At 37.9% G+C, this 25,308-nt stretch overlaps 1 pseudogene; it reads left to right on the top strand.

Annotated features, from left to right (window-relative positions):
- The window catches only part of LOC120622683 (NAD(P)H dehydrogenase [quinone] 1-like), a 162,578-nt pseudogene extending 143,524 nt beyond the window's left edge, over positions 1-19,054 (top strand).
- Positions 19,055-25,308: the final 6,254 nt, after the last annotated feature.

A 25,308-nucleotide genomic window follows, 5' to 3' on the forward strand; every position in this document is an offset into this window, starting at 1 on the left:
ATCTTCTATAAAGTTCCTGCTCATTGATTTTTTTTCCCCCATTTTTTTGTTGGGTTTCCTTCCTTCCTTCCATCGATCCGTTTTTTTGATTCATGGTATTTAAATATACAGTACACTAATTCTTTGCTGTTATGTGTTACAGATATCTTCAAGTTTGTAGCTTATATCTATTCATTCTCTGTGTCTTTTAGTAAAGAGGAATTCTTGAATCTTTTTCTTTATGGATGTGCTTTTTGTATCTTTTTAAAGAAATCTTTCTCTACCATAAGGTCTAACAAGCACAGGGCTATCTTCTAAAAGTTTTATAGCCTTTCCTTTCACATTTAAGCCTTTAATCTTCCTGAATTTGGTTTTTGTGTGGAGGTGAGGTTAGAATCTATGACAGATATAATCAGAGCCCATCCTTAGTTCTTAACCCAATTCAGAGCTCACCTGGAGCTTTCGTGAAGAGTCCTACATTTGCCTTTCTACCTCAAGCATCTGCCTGTCAGAATGGGCTTTGTTTGGCTAGCTTCCTCGAAGCTCTAGCTGCTCTGGCTAAGCTCTAGCAGTCTTGACCCATATATAGGGGAAGCTCCTGGAATGGTCTTCAGCCAATGAACAAAAAGAATGAGTAAAAAAGTAAGCTTCTTCACCCCTAAATGGGACAATTGTTAAGTATGTTTAACAGTCTTTCAGGGAATTCATGGTAGATATGAGCCCTACTTGCCAACAGTGATAACCACTTATTCACTTATTAACATATTGGCTTTTTTCCCTTCCCATTTACATTTCCCCACTCACTGACTTGCTTCTTGAGTTCGCATCCCCCTCAAAAAATTTTCCCAAATTCCTGGTTCAGATTTGGTTTTGGCTATAACCCAAACTGTTCTGGAAAGTAGACTCATAGGATGAAATTCTAAAACTAAAATTCACTTGCTAGTCAGATGTCAAAGAATCTCCGCTACTGGTAATTATGGTGGTGATGAACACTGTTATGCCACAACATCACATTTGCTAAGAGTCTCCCTGTGGTTTGTTGGGAAGAAGCACAGGTGAAAGAGAAAATACTGGCTCTTACATAGTCCCACTATTTAAAATATATGAGGATAATGGTAGTCAAGATAGTAAAGTTGTCTGGGTTTTGTTAACTATCTTGGAAGCCTGGGAAAAGAGAGGTTCATGTCATTCAAATATTAACTTAAGAAGTGCTGTAAGAGGAAGAAGACCTCTATTGTATATTTAAAGAGAACCTTATTTCCTGTAGCCAGAGGGCAAAATGTACTGAAAGTAAGGATTTATATTTCATTATACATTATATAGCAAGAATTAAGAGGGAGATGAATTAATAGTAATGGCAAGTCTCCTAAGCTTAAAAAAAAAAAATTGATAAAGAGATGGGACCATGAAGTCCAGGATATATATACTTGAAAACTCTGATCCTAGATTGCTCCAAACTCTATGAGCCAGCCAGAGAAGTCCTCACTTCCTCGTGAGAGTAGATCAGACTTATATTGCATCAAAATCATGAAAACATGATGATTCACAAGATTCTCTTCGATGCAAAACAATTAAATAAAATTTAATATGATACAATAAAATCAATGTCTCACCTCGTTGATCATATTTAGATGCTTGGAGCCAGTCCTGATGTGCTGCTGGAATGGTACCATGCCACTTGGAAATGATACTTTCATAGCAGCAGTTCTCAAAATGTGGGCTACAAAACTCCTAGGGATCCTAGAGACCCTTTCAGGGAGTCCACAAGGTCAAATTATTTTCATAATAATACTGATTATTTTTGCATTTTTTTGTTTTATTGGAATTTCCACTGATAGTGCCAAAACAATGGTATATCAAGTTGCTGGTGCCTTAGCAAAAATCAAGGCCGTGGCATTAAAATGTACTAATAATCTTCACTGCCAATTTTTAAGGTCAGTTTTCCTAGAGATGCTCTTGATGAAGCAGTCAAAATCAGTATTAATTTAAAAATCTTGATACTTGAGTACATGTCTTTTTAATATTCTATGTGAGAAATAGGAAGTACGTATAAAGCTTTTGCTGCATACCAAAGTATAATGGTTCTATCAAGAAAAAGCACTTCTGCAATTATTTTACTTGAAAGCAGAATAAGCCTCTTTAACAGAATAGCATTTTGCCTTGAAATAACAACTGACATGCAAAGCATGGTTATTCAGACTTGGTTATTTGGTAGTCATTTTCTCAAAAATTAACAAAGTAAGCCTGCCATTTCAAGAAAAACAACTGACAATATTTGTTGCCAATGATACAATTTGAAGATTTCAGTGAAAATTAGAATTGCAGGAAATTTGTATATTACACCTTGAGCTCAACCACTTCCAAATACCTAAAGGCTTTTTGATGAAATAGGCGATTTTATTAAAGAATGTGATGTTTTTAACATTGTATAACGAAATGAATCAACATTTAGAAGATCCTTTTAACTCAGAGCTATTTTCCAAATGGTCAATGTATGCTGCTTCAAGATCATGCTTGGCTAAAAGATTTATTTAAATTGCACAGTAGGCCAATAGATTTTAATGTAACAGAGGATGAAAGTTCATGAAAATTACATCTGACCCTTTCCACTCTGGAGGGTGCAGCAATTTTATCCTAATTGAAATTGATATGCATTCTGGACGAGAGTTTGTATTCCCTGCTCACAGGACCTCTGCCAGCACAACTGTCTGAGGGCTCACATACTTTCTAATTTATTAATATGGAAAATTACGCAAGATTGTTTCAGAAAAAGGACCCATTTTATATCATAGAAGATGGGACGATTAAGTACACTATCACAGGATCCACTACCCACCATGATAAATAAATAGGTGTATCTATCATGCCACATCACCTGGAAGCTGTAGGCCTGACAATTTTTTAGAGGGGCCCAATACTCATTTGGGATACTAGTTTGGGGATGATATTTTGTAAATTTAGAGTATCATCCTTCAAAATGCAGTATGATAAACCATTTTATTTTCTGTTTTCCAAATATTTAGATTATATGGGTCCAGACACCATGAGATAGAAATAGAATTAATCTCCTTTGCCATCACTCCAAATGGTGCAATTGGCAAATATGTCATTCACATACCCACAATTTTAGGTTCTGTTAGACTAGAGGTTCTATTTCTCAAAGGTATAACATCTCTACCAGGGTGATAAGTAGTATTCAGTTGAACCTAAAACAATGACTGCCTTCTGATCATTGTGGGCTCCTCTTGCTAGTGGATCAATAGGGGGGAAAAAAAAAAGAAGTTACTATACTGGCTAAAGTAATCTGGCCAATGAATATACAGTAACTAGGATGAGAAGCAAGGATTGCTGCTTTATATTAGGGGCAGAGAGAAATATATGTGGAACTCTGAGGATTCTCTGGTATACCTCTTATTCCTTATATATCTGTTGATAATAGTGAATGGGAAACTGCAGCAAATGGGCCAGACTAGGGCAAGGTAGCCAGAGGTTCATGCCTTGCACAGATGAAGATTGATTTCACTCCACTGGGCAAACAACCTATGAGAGTAGAAATTCTGGATGGGGTTAAGGGAAGGGGAGATATGAATAAATTTCATCTTTAGGATTGACTCAATAAAAGTAACTGTACCCTGTCTCACAGAGTTTTTGTTTTAGGATTTTCTTTTCTTTTTTTTTTTTTTTTTTTTGAGGTTGTGAAAGGTTGATACTTTGATGAATCAGAGATAGGACATAGTGAACTTAAAGAGGGCACAAGTAGCTCTGGATGACACAAATGATGGACTGTAATGCTGTTGGGACCCTGCTCATAACAACTGTTACTACCCCAGAGATCATATGCAGTTTTGTTGGACAATTTCTATACTCACCAACAACGGCCTACTTCAAACACCCGCACCCCTATGCCTGAGATTTTTCTCTGCCCATGTGAAGATATCAGCCTGTAGAATACAAATTCGAGTGGCAACACCCATTATAGTTCTAAAGATGGCCACAAATTCTTGGACACTCTTCCCATCAGTCGGTGGGGTCTAATGCTCCTCCATTGGTATCTGGACTCTCTTTGGTAACTTGCTTGAAGTGGAAGTGATGCTGCATGCTTCTGAGGCTAGGTTAGAATTAGCCATGCAGAATCTACCTTTTGTTCATTCTTGGAACCCTGAGTCACAATGTAAGAAATCCAACTACCTTTACACTTCCAGGATAAGAGGAAGCTGAAGCCATATAGAAAGATCAAAGGAGGTATTGTAGTTGCTAGCCTCAGCTGATGAGTCATCCCAGATAAACTGCCAGATATGATGAAAGAAGCATCCAAATGATTCTGGTCTCTTATGTTTGAGTCACTCACAGTCATTTGATTCTTCTAAATTAAGTCTCCAGGTATTGTGGAGACGAGACAGACCATCTCCAAATTTGTCTTGCCCAAATTTGTCTTGTCCAAATTTTTCCCACAGAACTCATGGGCATAATGAAGTGTTTTTTTTAAAAATGCCATTAATTTTTAGGGGGATTTGTATCAAGCAGTCAACAGCCAGAATTTGCCCCTAGGATCAACATTCAACCAATAAGGGATAGGAGTTGATCAATAAATACCCCTGCTTCTTTATCCTTTAAATTCTGAGGTGTGTTCTCCAGAGTGCATTAGAGATTTCGCATCAGGATTGTCTCCCTTGTCCATAGAAATAACCAATTCATAAATACACACTTTACTTGCTTTCCTCTTTACTCTGCTTTATGTGGTTCATCTCTCAAATAAACTTCTTGCACCCAAATCCTTCTTTCAGGGTCTGCTTTTTCAGAAACCCAAACCAAGAGTGGATCCAATTTTGTTATTTTGTTATTTTCTGTTCTTTTTTCTATATGGACCATAACTGTTTCCCATACCATTTATTGGAAATCCATTCTCTCCCCTTTCACCTGTAGTACCACCTCTGTTACATATCAAGTGTCTATTTATAATTATTTTTCTGGGATAACTGTTCTATTCCATTAACCTACTTATCTGCCCCCTGTACAACTAGTAAGCATTTCTGTCTATTAAGACCAGTCCTTTCACCTCTCTTTTCTTATTCAGGAGAATGAGTGAATGTTATATCAATTTTATAATAAATTTGCCAAGTTATACAAAATACGTATTGGATTTTCTGTTGGGATGGTATTTAGTCTAAAGATAAATTTGGGAATAAGTGATACCTTTATGATATTGGACATATTAGTTATCAATATATTGCTGTGTAACAAATTATACAAAATGTAGTACCTTAAAACAGCAACTACAAATATGTATCATCTCAGATAATTTCTGTAGGCCAGGAATTTTGGAGCAGCTTAGCTGAGCGGTTTTGGCTCAGGGTCTCTCATGAGTTTTCAGTCCAAAATGTCATGTAAGACTTCAGTCATCTGAACACTTGCCTGGGGAAAGGATATGCTTCCAAGATAGCTGGCTTCCTCCCATGGACCTTGGTCAGAAGGCTCAGTCCCTACATAGACTCCTACATGAGGTAGCCTCAGTGCCTTCATGACATGACAGCTGGTTTCCCTCAGTGTTCAAGAGAGAAAGGAGAAAGCTAGGATGCCTTTTATAAACTAGTCATACACCATCACTTTAACCATATTCTGTTTCTTGAAAGCATATCACTAAGTTCAACCCACACTTAAAGGGGATTAGTTTTTATCTTTTGAAGGGAGAAGTATCAAAAATTTGTGGACGTATTTTAAATTACATTGTGTCTTAACAATCTATGGACGTACTATATCTCCTCATATTTAGATTTTCTAAAATTTCAATATTTCTATAAAGCCTTAGAAATTTTTTTTGTAGTTTTTCTGAGCTACATTATGTGAATTTATTTATTTTTTTTGCAAATTATACCTTTAAAGATTGTCATTTTCTATTTCTGCTTTAGTATAGCAATGCAACTTATTTTTATATACCAAACATATGACAACAACCTTGCTCTGTTCTCTCATCAGTGAATGTTCTAAATACAAAAGCATGTCATTTGTGCATTAATCAAGGTCCCAGTAGGAAGTATGTGAGACCCTGGGTAGTTGAGGAGAACTTAACAAAATGGCAACTCTTTATAAAGTAGGCAGCGGTTAGGGAAAGCAACAATTAATATGCCAAAAACCATAATTTGTAACCTAGGAAGTGATTACCCTCCCCAGGCCTAAAGGGGAAAATTAGGGGAGTGGTTACTTGAACCTCAAGAAATAACTCTATGGAGAGGGCAATCTGGAAGGATTCATGGCCTTTGCTACAGGGCCAAAGTGAGGAAGCCAGGGAAATACCCCAACCTTCCTTCTCACCCTCCAGTATTTTCCTGGTGTGGACTATTGGCTGAAATAAAATAAATTCCAGAAAATAAAGATGTGAATGCAGTTCATTCAGGTCAGTCTCCTGGGGCACAGAGCAGAATGGAGTAGGTGAAATGAAGATGCAAAGGGAAAATGAAAGATATCAAACACAATCTGCAAAAAAAAATGAGTTTTAGTTCTTCTTTCCTAATTCTTATTCCTTCAGATGTGAATTGATAATTAATATGTCTAAAAATGAGAGCCAAAAATAAATAAATATATTTGAAATTATATATATTTAAAATAAATATGTATATTTGAAATGTGTGTGTGTGTGTGTGTGTGTGTGTGTGTGGCACATAATGTATTGCAATTAACAGCATCTGACATCATATACCCTTAGACACTAAGAGAATTAGCAAGTAAACCCGCAGGCTCCCTAGGAATCATAGAAGGATTTCTCTAAAAGTTAATCCAGGAAGTTAAGCACTGGTCAATTTAATATCAAAACTTGAAAAGAGACTAATACAATTTATCATACAATGTCCTATCCCCTGGAAGATTGTAAGATTATAGGTGGCAATCATTTGACTGTGTGATAATAAAATCATGCCACTAACAATTTTATGTGTGAGAGAGATTCATAGAACACACTAAATTTTCTGTGATATTTTCACCCCTGTGATATCATCATATAAGAGGGCTTGAAATATATAGTCCTCATTCTAGAATTATTAGGTGGTAAATAGTTGGTCTCCCTCCAGGATACCTAAAAGCTTACAGACTGATCTTAGGGGTGACATCACAAGGTATTCCACCAGGATCGGGATGAATCAATGTCTCCATCAACGACTTGAAAAGAAAGTTCAATAATATGTCCATCAGTTTATGAATATTCTTAAATTGAGTCACTTGGGTTCTAAAAGACTTCAATAGACTTGACATTAATCTTAGAAAAAAGGATTTTGAAAAAGCTGTAATTCAATAGTTGCAAATAGCAAATTGTCCACTTGGATCTAAAAATATATATATACGGGCACAACACATAGGAAAACGATGAGGTGCAAGAATAGAAGACCAGGGCCTCAACCTTTTTATCTCCTATGATGCCTAGTCAGGGTACAGTTGAAGAGTACAATGTGCTATAGATGTATTCATGTGTTGATTGATTCTTTTTATAAAGCATGTAGAGAATAGGGATTAAGGAGAAAATGATATTGTTAATTAGAGGGAAGGCATATGGAAACATGACCAGAAGAGTTTATAGAAAACTTTCAGAAGAAAATAAGCAGGATTTTCAGAAAGCACTGTAAGGAATAAATACAAAGAAGAAGACAGTCTCATGGATTCTGGAGTTCATCTGTCTTCATTCAAATCACATTTCCACCACCCACTGCTGTTTCACGTCAGAGGGGTTACTTAATTTTTTGAAGTTTCCGGTTCCTTATTTGTAAAATGGGGGTAATGATTTTTCATGCATCATAGTTCTAAGAGAATAAATGGGATAATACATACCAAAAACTCAGGACATCACCTGGTATCTGGAAAGCCCTATGCTAGAGGAAATCCTGTAAGACGTAGGCTGTGAAGGTGGTCTGAGACCATAGGCTGAGGGATAGGACATATGAGGATTCTTAACTCTGTGGACATTAGAGACAAAGGGCTATAAGCCTTGGCTCCAGGAAGCCTTCTAAGTATGTCTCTTTGACACTATCTAACAAGAAGTGGATTAAGAGAGTTCAGTCTGGAAAATATGGCCAATTCATAGGGGGTTCTAATAATGTCACTAACAGATCTTTATGTGTACTTAGAAGGAATAATTTGATAAACTTCTTAGGCTTAGGGGCAGTGGTAAAGACTTTATCCCACATGCACACACAAAAGGTATGTTCATGGAACCACAGATGGTAGATGGCCATGCACCTGCCATCAAAAGGATGAGACTAGTAGATCCACTGATCCGTAAAGTCACTATTTCACTACGTCTTAGAGCAAAATTGCCCAAGATAATAGAGAGAAGAAAGACCGAGATCCACCAGGAGCACCAGCCTTTCCCCTGTTTCCTCACAAGTGCTTGGTCTCTTCTCTCAACAAATGCTGAATGAAGTTGCAAAGAATGTTTAATAAAATGCCAAATTATTATATTTTCCAGAATGGTCCTATGTCTAGGTCTGGTCCTGACCATATAGTACATTTTCCTGAGATGGTTGCCACCCTATCATATTACCTAGATCTCCTGCTACTTCTGTGTTTGTTCATCCTTAGGAACTAAAAGACATTCCAGGATGAGGGAAGGTAAGAATAAAAATGCACAGAAAGCAAATAAGAATACTTAAAGATGTCCTCCTTTAAAAGAAATTTTGTGAGAGAGGAAAGGAAATAAGTAATTCAAGTCTTTAAAAACCCTATGCCTATATCTGGCATGTCTAGGCTCTTTTTTTTCCTAGCAATGGAATCCACATGCTCTCTCAAGAGTCAAGAGGCTGGAAGGGTGTTGATGATTAAATTAATATTTTTAAGCACTCTAATTCACAGAGCAGTGTGACTAGACTAGAGAAGACATAGCAGACCTCCAACCACCATTTAGAATCCAAGAATAGGATGAAATCCTTCAGGAGTATGCAGCTGCTTGACCAAGGTGACACGATGGGAGGAAGGGAAGGCCTCTTGGGACTGCTTTGGAAACAGTCTCAAAGATTCTTTGCATTTGAGCTTTATTTGTATTCCCTGATATTAGGCACTCCTTTTTTGGGGCGGGGAGGGGCGGGAATTTTCAGTTAGTGGGAATAAAATATGTCTGTGCTTATCAGCTACTCAATAAGGCAAAGACTCAGTTACTTATTAAAAATCAAATCCAAAATCAAACCTTCCAGTAGCTACATTAAGCATTTTTACATTACATTATTAATCATTTTTTAAATTATATAATGTTGACATACAGTATTATATTAGTTTCAGGTGTACAATATAGTGATTCTGCATTTATATACCTTACGATGTGATCACCATAATATCTAGTAACCTTCCATCACTATACAAAGTTATTATGATATTATTAACTATATTCCCTGTGCTGTCCATTACATCCCCATGTTACCCCAAAGTAATATGTCTAGTATTACTAGAAAATTGAAAATTTACATAAAGCTCCTGAATTTGGCCTCTTTATCCATAAAATTGGAATGCTGGACTTTCAAAAGAGATTTTCAAACTCCACTTTGCAAAGTACCAAAAGTTCCTTTTATATGCCTCAGTTGCCACTACACATAGCATCTGCCAGAACACTTTACCTGAAGCAACTCTACTTGTATCAACTTTCATGTTATGATTAAGATTGCATTTAATAATATGATCCCACTGCTTAAAAATAAAGTTTGCAGCTATTAGTCTAGAAGATTCCTCAGGCTCCTTCCAGTTTTGATATTCTTTAATTCTATTAACTGGGGACTACAGGCATACCTTGGAGATATTGCAGGTAATAAAACAAATATTGCAATAAAGCAAATCATAATCTTTTTGCTGGTGGAGGGTCTTGCCTTCAATTTGTAAATGAAGCACAATCAATGGAGTGCAATAAAACGAGGTATACCTGTATTTAACCAGAGACCAGAAGGCTAAGGTGTGACTTGATTCATGTCTTTAAAAGCATGAGCACTTTTATGAAAGGAGAGCTTATTGGCTTTTTCATGTCCACAGGAGGCCAACATGAAAGAAACAGCTTAGACTAAAAGAGGGATGTTTCTATTTGAAATGAAGGCAAAGACTTATGACCATCACAATGATGAACAAGGAAAATGGAGTAGTAATCATCAGCCTGGGAGAATTGGGAACATTTTCTTCAGCTGTGGAGTTAATTACTTTCAGGAGTACACCCTGGCCACATGATGAGAGAAGTCAATAACTTTTAAGATACTGATGGGAGACAGGGATATCTCATATTTGATGCAAGGATCAATCTAAAACCTAACTGCAGAGGCAGTTCACTGCGTCTGATCTTTCTGTGCAGTTCATTAAGGTTGTCTGGATGCAAAGAACTCGAGCACAGTTTTTCCATGTGTAAAACAGATCTATCGGTCGTGGTTCTTAACCTTGGCTGCAAATTGGAATCACCTGGGGAGTTTTAAAAAATATGTGTGCCTGCGTCCCACCCCATACTAGAATGACAATCTTTGTATAGGGCGTCAATTGTTTGTGGAAGGAAAGTTACATGGCTAGCAACCATGCATGGATAGGTTTACTAACCAATGAGAGAGGTTGCAGCTGGGCTGCCTCCATATAAAAGAGTAAAATCAGCTGGGAGACTAGGTGTAGAGAGTGATGTTGAAAGCTATAGGAGGGTGTTTGTGTGCTGGGAGGAAGAAAGTACAATTAGTGTGGATTTAGCTGATAGCCGGAGAAGGTTAGCAGGGGAATGGTAGGAAGTTAGAAGAAAGGACATCAAAAAAGAATGAGAAGAATCCATGGTGGGATAATAAAGATCTTTTGTGGAGAAGCTACTTTGGCAGAAGCTGGCAAAGGAGAAAGAGCATGAATTTCAAGAGAGGGGGAAATGAGAGGAAAGTAGAGATCAGCTTCACCATAGAAGGAGCCAGGCATCAAATGTTAAATGAGAGCACAGGTGAAGTTGGAGTAAAGACAAGTCCAGCCTGGTCTGTGCCTGAAGCCAGCGAAGAGGGTAAAAGCTATAAAATAAGGTGCTGCCTAGAGTGATGAAGTGCAGGAAAAGAGTCTGCCTTAAGAGCCAGCCAGTGAATAGAGGGGTTTGTTAAAGAGGAAGAGACAGAGGAAATGTCTACTCAGAAATCCAGAACCTGCTGCCAAAAAAATAACTAAGAAATAACACCTACTGAGTCACCTGCGTGAAGAGATTTTAATAAGAAAAAACAGATGGTCTAGAGGTGCCTGCTGCTCTGGCCTCAGAGAGGAGGGAGGTAGGTGATTTTAAAGACTCTTTAAAGTGAAAGGCATGAGAGGGACTTGGCTAAGCCAACGAGGAAGTAGCATTCTCAAGCTTTTAACTTAGTTTAGAGATAAATGTTTTGTTTTGTTTTGTTTTTCCGTGACAGTTCTTCAGGCTTCTCCTATAAGCTGGTCTTTACAAATACAGAAAAACGGAGTGAGGACTAAGTCATGAGCTGCATTTTTCTTGGGAATGTGTTTACCCTAGTCTGCTGAAATTGCTTACCTAGAAAGGACTTTCATTATTTCTCCTGGAATTTTCTTATGAAACCGGAAGTTCATAGGTAGCTTAAAGGGGTACAAAGTTATGCTGAAGTTGGAGGCAATGGCCATTTTTAGCCATTATTAGCTTTTTTTGGTGGGGATGGCAGGGGCGGGGAAATTCCCTGAGCCTCTCCTTCAAACACTCCGAAACAATGTGAGCCGGGATTCAGCCTTGTTTCCTCTTGGCTTTGGCCAGCTCCTTTTTGTTTGCGCTGACATGTACCTCCTGTTACGAAGTCAGAGACTAGTGGTCCCTCATACCTGCCTCTTATCACATTGCTAGGGACTGAGGTCTCCAGGAAGCAGATTCTTATCCTGATCTCAAATAGACAGGCTTTCAGGGTATCTTATACAGCATAGAACATGTGTGTCTCCTGGGAAGGGGGCCCACAGCTTTTAAGACCCCCAAATAGCTTTGAGGCCATTGTTTCAGCAAGCAAGAATATCTGCAGTCAGCCAGAATGTCATTCTAGACACTATATTATGAGAACTAACGTAGTTGAGCTGCTTAGAAAATACAGACTGAAAAAAAGTTAAAGATGAGAAACAATGACTTCATGGTCCAAGAAAAAGCCTTCTAGTTTCTGACTAACATGGTAAGGTTTTCTTCATGAGTTTAATGTTTTGGCCTTCATGATTTTTCTTTCAGAGAAAAAATTCATGCTGACAGAACTGATCACAGGACTTTATCAATAACATGTTTCATTTTCTCCTGAAGCTTGAGTGTGAAAGACATAGTTTGCATTTATGAGTTCTGGTACTGTAGCTAGGGACTGGCTGACAAACTCTTGGGCTTAGTAGGATGTATGGAGAAGTGGAATGATTAACCAAAAACTTTAAAAGCACTGTTTATCAATGTTAGAACATTGTTCTTCATGTCAGTCTTTCAGGGCCCTTGCTAGGTAATGTTTGTACAGCTTTGTTTCCTATAACCAACTTCTAAATTTGAAGCAATTGATCTTCATTTTTCCATTATAGGACAGAGAGGGCCAGGGAAATAGTGCTTGAAGTGGACAGGGTGGATCCACCCAAGAGTGTGGTTAAGGAAGCTTAACTTTTTATCTCTCCAATCCTAATTTTCCTCCTGTAATTCTTCATGTCTTTCTCAGTCCCCAGTGTTCTTGAGACTTCATTATGATACGGAAATCCTAGCCCCAGTCCCTTCAGAGAGTTAACTTCTCCGTCTTCAGCTTGTATTGCTGTGGAGAAGGTTCAGGTAAGCCCCACTGGGTGTTTTAACACTTCTGTCTACCAATTTTGGCTTCAATAGTCCATATCTAAATTGTTTAAAAGCAAACGGGTCACTACTGTTAATTGTGTCGACCACACAATCTAGACTTGAATGTATCACCTTCCTAAAAATAATTTTGATTCTGGTCCTTGCTAATGAACTCTTATGATGAAAGGCTCACTGCATGATAGTGTTGCTTGATGAGCAGAAGGTTTGCATCTGCCTGTCAACCCTCATTACCTACTTCACAAAAGACTACTATTAGCCAGGAATGCCTCCTAATCTTGATTCAGTATAGAATGGAAATAAGAGTTAGAAAATCACCTACAGAATATGCCGTGAAATACGATGTATAATAAATTATATGGTAAGAACCAGATATTCTGAACCAAATTTGCAGGCTGCCCAAGAGAAAAGCTACTCAAACTGTTTTGTGTTTGTTTGTTTGTTTTTTATGAAGTAGCACTGTCACATGCTAAGACCTGACTAAAGCTCATCACCGATCCCTCTATACCCTGTCCCTTTTCAAGATAATGTTATGGCTCTCAGTGGCTCAAACAGCTAAAGGAAAAAATTGACACCTTTTATATGTCCTGGGTTTTCAGTAGTAAGCAAGGTACTGATTCTCTACTCTGAAGCTTGCTGATAGCTAATTTGTACTCTGAACCTCAGTGGTTTTTGTCCCACTATAAAGATACATGTGAACGTACACATGTTACTTATAGAATTAATCTGAAAGTACAATTGTTACTGACTTAATTTCCAATTGATGATAGATCTTTTGTCAGTAACTCATTTTGATTTCTCTCTGAGCATAAATGCTTGCCATTAACTCGCTGCTGATTTTACAAGGTTCTCAGCAATAGGGATCCACATCTGTATTTCCTATGCAGGATGTATGAAAGGTCTATGGTTTCAGATTTTTCTACTTCTCAGGACAAAATTCAGTAATTTCATGCTAAAAAGTAATATTCTTTTTGCCTGGAAAGAGTTAGGCAGCCTGCTAGAATCCTTTGCCTTAATTGAAACTGGTACAAAAGCTTCTGAGACTTAATGCAAACTTCTTGACAAATAAGGAACTGTAGGCAAACTGCCAGTCCAACAGAACACAATTCATATTTTTATTTCTTGCCACTTTTTTGGCTGCTTGAACAAAATAATTAGTCATTCTCTCGCCTCAGCACATAAAACTGACATCCTATACTTGCATTAAAGTCCCGTTTAAAAATTTCTTAATGATGTTTTAACTTGCAGGATTTCATTTTCATTATTATGAAAGTGTCATCAAATATCCATTTATTTAATTGGCAATACTAATAACAAGGCTTGCATTAACTGCAGCTGTGTGCCTGCATATGTGGATGTTGACTGTCTCCAAAATGTCTTTATTACCATCCCCTAAGCAAGTCAGAGGCCAGCCTCATTCTTTGCAGTGATCAATCACTTTGTGATAGAAAACATGTGTCACTGTAGGCGTGATTATATTCTGCCTTCCCTCCTCCTTGATACCACCCAAGCCAACCTCAGGCAATTCAGGAATCTAAGTATGATTTTAAAAACAACAAAACACTTTGCAGTTGTACTTGCACAGTTCTTCAGGTGAACTAAGAACAGAACCAAGTTCTACCAAGTTCATGCGTGAAATATTCTATTGTCATAAATTTTAATAGAGACATTTTGAAATTCAAAGGGAACATTTTACCTGTACACAGCTTCACCCAACTCAGAACATTTCTTTGTAAAAAGGCATATCCAGGTTTCCCTTAGGTGAAATAACCCAAATGTGGGCCCACTAAGCCCACTGAAACATGGCTTGCATCAGGCTCCATTAATCAAATAATATATATTAGAACAGTGGATCATGGTGATTTTTTATGTTTCAAGAATTCAGTGTTATATCGAAGCAAATAATAACCCCGGAATATTTTAAGATTTTTCTTTCTCTAATGCACTATTAGCTAACCTTATAGTAAACACTGTTGCTGTTTTTATGGATTTATCCTTTAGGGGCCCAGCCTCCTCTTCAATCAAGGAGCCCTCGGTCTTTGAATAGACTTAGGTAAGAATTTAAATTCTTACTATGGTGGCTCAATTCATATTTGTTTACTAGATCTATACCATTTATGCTTACTTGATTACAATGTCTAAAGTGTTTTATCCCTAAGGAGTTTGTGATTCCTTGGCTATTTCCACAGATCCATTCAAGTCAAAGATCTGATTGTTATTCCACACTGTTGACTTAGAGAAATTGCCCAACTTTACTTTGGGTAAGTTCCAAAAATAAAATATGCTTACTCCTTTGGGCTTCCATTGCTACTGTAAACCCAGGGAGTCTTTTTCAATGGTATTTCTGGCTTAAATAGAGAATACTCACAGAGATCTCAAGATTGCTGGTATTAACCTACTGATGAACCCGCTCAGGAAATATGGTTATGACTGAATACCTTGTATTTAATAGGTAAACACCATTTCTATCTTCCTGTCTGAAGACAGGAATGGGATCCATTCTCTATTTTAGGCATATTACAGCATTAGACCTCTAAATACATATAAGAGTTGACTCCAGGCTTTAATTAACAAGCAGAGAAATGGATAGAGATCTCAGGCATTTGAGTCAATATATTAAATAACAAAACTTAGGTGAATGCTACCATATTGATGAATTTGTCATGACCTAAGTTTATTTTCTTCTCTCTGGTCAAAATCCTATATCATCCTTTTGCCTATATGTACTCAAAGTTTCTTCCATACAACTTAGAAAGATCCTATAACTCTTCTGATGTATGAGCTCTCTCCTCTTAAGCAGACCTTCAAATTTTCCCCAGGATATAGTTCTTGCTTTGTGTCTGGAGCAATGAGAGTAAGTTCCTAGAGGCAACTGCCCTAGGCAGTCCTTTAAAGTGCTTTAGGCAGAGGAAGGCTGATTTTTTTAGGTGGGGGAGAGGCTGTTTTGCCTAGCAAACAAGAGTTGGGCAATTTGGGAGAAACACGGTTTTCAGCCACTTCTGTCTAATTATATGCTCTCAATCCAAGTCTCAAGATCTCAACCTATTCCAACCAATGCCCTAATATTAGCATAAAATTTAACAAAGTAATTCATCTCTACATCCAGTACAACTGGTTATTGGATCTGATGCTTAACCATATTTCTCAGTGGCTTCATAAGGTAAGGGATCCTTTTTGGTCTCTAGAGAAGCTTTCTGAGAATCTCCACCAGTACCTTCAAATGAATGGTTAAGCCTATAGCCTATTGTTCTTTAATAAGTTCTTCAACAGATTCAAGGGCACCCAGTCTACAATCTTCATATCAATCATTGCTCCATTTCAATCAAGTAGCTATCATAATTTCTTAACTAATTTTCCTATATTGATATTTCATCACAGACACCTGTCAATAATGTTTTGAGGAATTGTGATGTCATTAGTGCGATAGATTATCAGTGTCACATTGTCCCTTTGGAAGAAGGATATCCATATCTCATCAAACCCAAAATCTCAACTGAAGGCTTATTTTCTGGGGGATATTTTTTATTTAAAAGAATGCTTCATCAGTAAGAATGTAGGTACAAAGAGAAGGCATACTCTGAAAATGTTCTGAAGAGAACTTAGTGAAGGATCTATCTTCATCTTTAATTGAACCAAAAAAGGATGTCGAGATACTCAAGAGTAAACAAGGTCGGAAGAAAGTTATCGTTATTAGGACTACAGGGGCCATAGGAGTGTAATGTTATCAACACTTAATGCTGGAGCATGGAGAAAGGGCTTTCTCACCCCCCACCCCCCACCCTCAGAACTTGTACCTAGTTAATGCAATGGAAGCAATGCAAAGAAGCAGAGTCGGGTTTTGAAGGCACCCATTATCTTGCAAAGCATCTATGAGATACTTGCATGGACTAGACATTTGTGGCTCCTTCTCATAGTTCTCAGGTTTCTCCGCTCAAATGCCCATCCCATGTATCATGGTCTTTTTTCTAACTTTAACATAGGAGAGCTGCCTGTTGTGCATTCAGTCTCTTGCAGCTAGCCTATCATGCTTTCAGCACTGTTGCCTATTGCAGCAAGAGATGAGGAATTAAGTCTCAGCATATCCTGGATTCATAGTTGGCTGACAATAATGTTTTTATCATTTTTAAAGATTTCTAAAGTTAACAAAAACAGCAAACACCACAATCCTTATTAACATTACTTCTATGCTATTCAAGTGATAGGTTTGCTGTTGTTTCCCCTTCTACCTCTGCATCATCCTAATTCATTAAAGGGCTAAATCTAAGTATTGGAATTCCTGGAAAATTGCCAGGAATTATTATGAACTTATTACCTCAGTCAACTACTCTTTGACTATCAAGGGGTTTAACATCTGCACCCATTCCTGTGTTTCTATCTTCTAGTATAACTTCTGTATCAATTGCTATAATGTGGGTAACCCTCAAAAGTGTGGACTAAGACAAATAACTTGAATACAAATATTTTATTTGAGAGTTGATGTCACAGTAGAAGATTGGGGAAGGAGAAGGTGATGAGGAAAATCCAGTGTAAGAATCTATTTTTAAGGTGACCAATATGACCAATGAGGTGCCCTATACTGTATAATTTTCTGAGATTCATATAGAACACATTCCAGTATAATTCGACTGGTGGAGGCTACAGCATTGATCCAGTGGCCCCTGTCTCTAATTGGTCAAAAATTCCCTCTGAAGGTATTACCATACACTTCTTGGCTACTCTTTCTTGGGTACACAGCAAGATTACTTGGCATCAGAAGGCCAAGGGAACCCGCAAGTCTCTCAGTACCTTGGCTGAGCCAGGTTCACTCCAGCAACCAGCAGTGCAGCCAGCAGCACAGCCAATCAGCACACTGCTTGAGCCATGACTGCCAGAAGAGCACTGATCGTACTGGCTCACATAGAGAAGACATCCTTCAACTATGCCATGAAGGATGCTGTTGTAGACTTGAAGAGGAAAGGATGGGAGATCACCGTGTCAGACCTGTATGCCATGAACTTCAATCTCCAGAAAGTACAGCACAGGTAAACTGAAGAACCTTGGGAACTTTCAGTATCCTGCTGAGTCTGTCCTAGCTTATAAAGAAGGCCGTCTGAGCCCAGATATTGCGGCCAAACAAAAGACACTGGAAGCTGCAGACCTTGTGATTTTTCAGTTCCCACTGCAGTGGTTTGGAGTCCCTGCTATCTTGAAAGGCTGAGCAAGTGTTCGTTGGGGAGTTTGCTTACACATATGCTGCCATGTATGACAAGGGACCTTTCTGGAATAAGAAGACAGTACTTTCCATCACCACTGGTGGCAGCAGCTCCATGTACTCTGCAGAGTGTCCATGGGGACATGAATATCCTTCTCTGGCCAATTCAGGGTGGCACTGTGCACTCTGCGGCTTCCAAGTCTTAAACCTTAATTGATACACAGCATTGGGCACACTCCCACAGATCCCCAAATTCAGATCCTGGAAGAATGGAAGAAATGCCTGGAGAATATTTGGGATGAGACTCCACTGTATTTTGCTCCAAGTAGTTTCTTTGACCTAAACTTCCAGGAGGGATTCTTAATGAAAAAGAAGGTGCAGGAAGAGCAGAAAAACAAGAAATTTGGCCTTTCTCTGGACCATCACCTGGGCAAGTCCATCCCGACTGACAATCAGATCAAAGCCAGAGAATGATTCACAAGACTTGATTTCCTTCTAAAATGTAGCCAAATTTAGGTTTCTTTTGCAGGCTTGCTTTAGTTTTTGAGATTTGTGTTTTTGTTTTTGTTTCCACAAGGAATGAATAGGAGAGAGAATAGACTTTATTCATACATTTTTGGATATTTTTATTAAACATAACTGATTCTTATAATTGCTTTCATGGCAAAATCTTATTAGGCTCAAAAGGCCACTTAAGATGTAAAGCAGAGAAAGGTGTATAAAGATGCCCGACAATATTCTCTAAGGCCCTCTACACACCTTAATTCCATTTTTTAGGGATAAATTTTTGAGGGTAAATGTAAATCTGGCTTGAAAGCATTCAACTCTTGGATGATCTGTTTTTCTTTTAATTACCTCTCTGGTTTATGGCAGAAGGGAATTGCCCAGAGAAAGAAATGACTCTACCTGTCTGACCTAAGGGACTTGTTTAGTAGTGAGTAATCTATGTTTGTTTGTGATATATATTGGTTTTAATTGCTACTCAGTGACTAATATGCCTAAATACGAGTGTTATTCTTCCTTCAACCTTATTTTTTATGTATAGTATACACAGATACTTTGAAATAAAAAGCTAATGGAAGTCTCTTCTTTACCTCAATCTTCTATTTTAATGTCTGCAGAAATAAAACAACACATCTGTATACAAAAAAGTCAAGGGACACAAAGTGAGAAGATACACAGCATATACACGAGGCAATCAGCAAGAAATGTCTGAGCTTTCTTAACTAATGTTTAAAATTAAGTGGCCAGAATTATCTGCACAGATGGTAACTGAGCAGACAAGGCTATCACAAATGTAAATGTAATGAAGGGTCTCATGTCTGTTTAAGAGTCTAAGAATTTGGAAATACAAGTTTTCACATGGGGGATTTTTCTGAACCCTCTTAAGTGTAACAATAGCTTCATATTTATAGATGAATCCTTTAAGGCTGATGTAGTCTAATCTGAGGTAAGGCCAATCATGTGTAATACAGAGGCTTTAGTTTATCAAGATGAATGAGAGAAAGAGGTTAATACAAGTTTTTAATCTGTTAAATGTAAACATTGAATTTATTCATAGGTAGTTTCAAGTTTTATACAAATCAATTCATACTGGCCTACTGACAACTAGAAATAATCATGAAGTTTAAAATTGCCTAATAACCTTTGTCTTTCAGTATTTCAGTTTCTCTGACTACATAGCTGGCAATAACACCTCAAATTTACATTTGATACCTGTCATGATTAGGGAACAAGCCAAAAAGTTCTCAGGATGATGGTCCCTGGCTGGAGTGCTGATGGTTTGCTTCAGAAATAAGGTTGTCTTTGATTAGTCAATAAGAAGCTTTTGCCTATGACTATTATTAAATTCAAATGTAAACAAAAAATTTCTACCACATCTTTTCCTGCTTAGTTTTATTCTCTCCTATATTCTACTCCACAAGCAATGTAGAGGTAATCTTTAAGTACTTTGTCTACTAATCTTTCAGCTGAAAACATCTTTTCAATCTACTCACCAAAAAATCTGATTTTAAAAAAGTCTGAAGCAGCAAAAGAAGCATGAATATCTGCCCTCAGAGAATTTATTTGACTCAGCACATCAAAACTTCTCTGTATCCTGTTTAAATGCACAGAGGAAGAGATTGAAGCAAACAGCCACACTCTTCTCCTTTAGACCAGGATGAATCTGCTCATAGCTATCGGTAATGAGAACTGCAAGAGTTTCTAACTAAAGTTTCAGACTCATTTCCTGAGCAAGGTTGAGTGCCAGCTCACCTTCAGACACCTCACCCCCATTGACGTGGTTACCTTTAAGAAGATAAAGTGGAGAGAGAAGAAATTCTGTAAGGAGAGGTAAGAAGTAGTTTTTCAGAGCAATAAATTGCTGCTCCTTAGGGGCCAGACTCCAGAAAAGGTCTGTCTTAGGCTGCAAGGCCAGGATGTGCATCGATTGGCCAAACCTGGATAGTAATCACCAGAAGAGAAGGAGAAGAAGTCAATGATTCAAGTGCACACTGTTATGACTCCTAAGCAAAGAACTAAGCAGGGATGTGGAGCTTTGCTATTGGCGTCCCCATAGGTGCTACAGGGCAATAAAGCATGGATAGTACTACAGAAGCAGCTGGGGAAGGGTCGTCAACTGGCGCAGCTGCAACAACTGTAAGAGCCGCAGAATAGTGACAAAGTGGAGAAGAACACAAAGAAGCTAGAGTTTTGCCAGCTAGTGAAAGAATGCCATAGTTTTTATCATCACTTCAGAATTATGCCAAAACTTAGAGGAAAAACCCACCTCTGAGCTGACCAGAAGCAGCAAGAGAAGCTCGTGCTGCGTGTTAAGATCAAGTATGTAGACAAGATGAACCAGAAGTTCATGTCCAAGAAGATTTTCTAGTTGTCCCATCTCTCTTATAGGAAGAGCTCAGGTGGATGAAGAAGCTGCATGAGGAGGCACCCCTGAAGAAAAGCTCCAGCAACAAACACCTGAGTGCATGGGTTTATTTCACAAGAAACAAAAAAGGCCCGGAAGATACCATACATCCTATTCTATGGCATCGGCAACAGCATCAACACCAGGACCCATCACCAAGTGAACCAAACTTCCCATATCTGCTCCCCTCTACAAATTTAATTAAAGTTTCCTTCATACATCTCCCTGGTCATAGTGCACATTTCAGGGTTCGGCCTGAGGGGCAGGCCATTCAGGCAGGCTCTCTAACTGAGTCACCATCAGGTAGGCTTAGCTTTGCAACTCACCTTCAGCTCTGTGACTTCAAACATTCCAGTGACCCTCTCTGAGTCTCACTTTTGCCATTTGAAATATCAAAATACCCATTCTTCATCAAATGTTTTGTGTAGATCAAATGGCCATTTTTATTTACCCAGTAAATCATTTGCCTGGAAGTATGAAGTAAGCAAGCCCAGTGGGTTCCAAACACATGTATCTTAGTGTCTGGCAGCCTCTGGGTGAGAGCCGGCTATCAAGTGACATAAATTGTAAAGAGATGGTTTTTAAATGTACCCAGGATTTATTTTAATCAGGTACGGTAAGTCATAAACAAGGACATAACCGTCACAAAAGAAGAAATTTTTATACTCACGGATCTCTAGAAACAGGAGGCACAGCATGCCATGTTGGAAAACAGCAGGGTTGGTCAGGAAGCAGAGTGAGCAAGGGGAAAATGTGAGTTAGAGTTATCACAGGAAAAGAAGACAAGGCAGCATAAATAGGCTTTTATTGGATTGTTTGAATAATTTCAGTGGGCCTTGGGTTAAAGAGTAGTTGTGGTAACTAGTCCTGGCGTGAGAAGGGAGGGGAATAGTGGCTCAAGTGTGAGAGCCCTGTGAGAACCCAGTAAAGGATATTAATCCCTTATCAGATATATGATTTGTAAATATTTTCTCCCATTCCACAGGTTACCTTTTTATTTGTTGTTTCCTTTCTGCACAGAAGCTTTTTAGTTTGATGTAATCTCACTCATTTATTTTGGCATTTGTTGCCTAGGTTTTTGGTTTGGTATCCAAAAATTTATTACCAGTGTCAAGGAGATTTTCCCTATGTTTTCTCTAAGAGTTTTATTGTTACAGGTCTTATGTTTAAGTCTTCAATCCATTTTGAGTTGATTTTTACATGTAGTGTAAGTTAACGGTCTACTTTCATTCTATGTGGGGACCCAGTCTTCCCAGCACCATTTATTGAAGAGACTATCCTTTCCCCAGTTTATATTCTTAGCACCTTCGTCAAAGATTTGTAGACTATATGTGCATGGATTTATGCCTGAGCTCTCTATTCTGTTCCATTGCTCTGTGTGTTTTATCCAGTACCACACTGTTTTGATTACTTTAACTTTATAATATAATTTGAAATCAGGAAGTGGGATGCTTCCAGATTTGTTCTTCTTTCTCAAAATTGCTTTGACTCTTAGGAGTCTCTTATGGTTGCATAGAATTTGAGTTTTTCTATTTCTGTAAAAATTCTATTGGAATATTGACAGGAATTATATCAAATCTATTTACTTTGAGTAGTATGGACATTTTAACATTAATCTAATCCATGAATGGAGGATATCTTTCAATTTATTTGTGTCTCCAGTTTCTTTCATCAAAGTTTTATAATTTTCAGTGTAGAGATCTTTTACCTCCTTGGTTAAACTTACCCGTAGTAATTTATTGTATTTGATGATATTGTAAGTGGGATTGTTTTCTTAATTTCTTTCTAAAATAGTTAGAAAGTTTAGTTTCTTTCTAAAATTGTTAGTATATAGATGTGAAACTGGTTTTTATATGTTGATTTTGTATACTGCAACTTTACTGAATCCTTTTATTAGTTTTTTGGTGGAGTCTTTAGGGTTTTCTATATGTAAGATCAGGTAATTTTCAAACATATAACTTTTCCCTTTCCTATCAGGTTGCCTTTTATTTATTTTTTTCTTACCTAATTGCTTTGGCTAGGACTTCCAGTACTGTCTTTAATAAGAGTGGTGAGAGTGGGGCCCTGTCTTGTTCCTGATCTTAGAGGAAAAACTTTCAACTTTTCACTACTGAGTATGATGTGTGTTAGCTGCGGGCTTGTTGAATATGGACTTTGTTGCATTGAGGTAAATTCTTTCTATACTTGTTGGGAATTTTTATCGTGAAAAGATGTTGAATTTTGTAAATGCTTTTTCTGCATCTATTGAGATGATCATACAGTTTTAATCCTTCGTTTTGTTGATGTGGTAATCACATTTGTTGATATGTGTATATTAAACCATTCATGAATCCCAGGGATGAATTCCACTTGATTATGGTGTATGATCCCTTTAATGTGATGTTGATTTTGGTTTGCTAGCATTTTGTTATAACAGTCAATTATGCTGAAAATAACTTTACTTTGATTGAATACAAAACTCTCTACTTTTGCTCTTCTCCTGCCTCATTTTGTGTTATTGATATCAGAATTTATATCTTTTTATATTGTACATAGTTTAACAATTTATTGTAGCTATAGTAATTGTAATACTTTTTTCATTTAACTTTTATAGTAGAATTAAAAGAGATTTATGCTTCACCATTATAATATTCAGAGCATTCTGAATTTGCCTATATCTTTACTTTTAGAGTGAGTTTTATATTTTCATAGATTTTCATGTTCCTAATTAGCATCCTTTTGTTTCAACTTGAAGCACTCTCTTTAGCATTTCTTACAGAGAAAGTCTAATGATGATGAATTCTCTGAGCTTTTGTTGGGGAAATTCTTTATCGTTCCTCATTTCTGAAGGACAGCTATACCAGATATATTCTTGGTTGAAAGTCTTCTCTTTTTTCATTCAACACTTTAAATATATCATCATCCCTCTCTATCCTGGCCTGTAAGTTTTCTGCTTAGAAATCCATTGATAGTTTTATGGAGATCCATTGTATGTGACAAGTCACATTTCTCTTGTTGTTTTAAAATCTTTTCTGTAGATTTTTGAAACTTGACTTTTGAAACTTGATTATAGTGTCTCGGTGAAGACCTATGTTCAATCTATTTGGGATTCCTTGGGCTTCATGGATTTAGATGCTTATCTCCCTCGCCAGATTTGGAAAGTTTTCTGTCATTATTTTTTTTAAAACAAGTTTTTTACCTCTTTCTCTGCAATTCTTGGGACTTCAATAATACATATTTATTCATTTGCTTTTGCCTCAAAAGTCCTATAGGCTTTCTTCATTCTCTTTAATACTTTTTTTTTCTTCTCATTCCACTGAGTGGATAATTTCAAATGATTTGGTTTGGGGAGAGAAAGGCCTTCACCGGTCAGCCTGGCTAGAGAATCTGGGAGTCTCTAAGATCTTTTCTATGGATGTTCCCATTCCACTCTCTTGATCCCTCTTGGGGGAGAAGTCTTGGGAATAAGTGCTTACTTTTGATCCCACAAAGTCAGGCCAGGTGCTAGGAGCCCCCTGTTTATTTTTCCTAGGGTAGTACCCTAGGAAAATACTCCCAATCCAATATTTTTGAGCCAGCTGCTGATATCCATATGCCATCTGCAGGGGGTTGCATATGCTCTCTGTGAAGGCTCATAAACACCATCTGCAGAGGCTCACACATGTCATCTGTGGGAGAGTGCAAGGTGCCAGCTACAGGGGGAAGGGATGCATGGAGTATTGGGGTGTATGTCCACTAATTGGGGGCTCCACAGGTAAGGTGTCCTACAGGGTTTATGAGCAGGGTCCTTAGTGGAGTCCAAAAGCTGGTTAGTAGATTCTGTAGCCAGTTGTTGAGGACCACATGCTATCTGCTGTGAGTCCCTGCTTTTCTTCCCTGTTCCCATCTATCCCCAGATTATTCAGCCATGCAAATCCCCTCTGTTCTAGGTGGGGCAAGACAGAAACAGGCTTCTTGGGCACTGTCCCACAAGGCTGGAGAAGCTTGATGCACTTTTCACTCTTGACTTTCCCCTGTGGGAGAAATTGCAGGCTGAATGGGTCTACCATGACACTGAGCTATCCTACTGTGAGGGGTGATATGGATAAAGTGGAACTGTGCATCTATTCTCAGAGTTTTTTGTTCCATCAGGACGCTGGAACCTCTCAGCCAAACTCCCTGCTTTCCATAAAGGTATTCTCCTCCACAGGTGCTGGTTAAAATCAGTGTTTCTGTGGAGGTTTAAGGGATGGAACTTTCTATTCTGCCATCTTGCTATTGTCCAGAGCTTAGCAGGATGTATGGATGAGGAGTTAAGCGGATAATGTGCGTGAAGAACTCCTTACTATGTCTAATAGAACAACACTTAATATTTATGCATTAAGTAATATTAAGTAATGTTTAATTATTTCTAGATAGAAAACCTTAACGTATTTTGCTTACAAGGATTAGGAATTTCACTTGCCATAGTATAAACATCTTTGATCTTTTGCCCCCACAGTGGTCCTCTTCAGG

The sequence above is a fragment of the Pteropus medius genome, unplaced genomic scaffold (assembly GCF_902729225.1).
Source record: "Pteropus medius unplaced genomic scaffold, Ma_sr-lr_union100, whole genome shotgun sequence".
In the NCBI taxonomy this organism is placed as follows: domain Eukaryota; kingdom Metazoa; phylum Chordata; class Mammalia; order Chiroptera; family Pteropodidae; genus Pteropus; species Pteropus medius.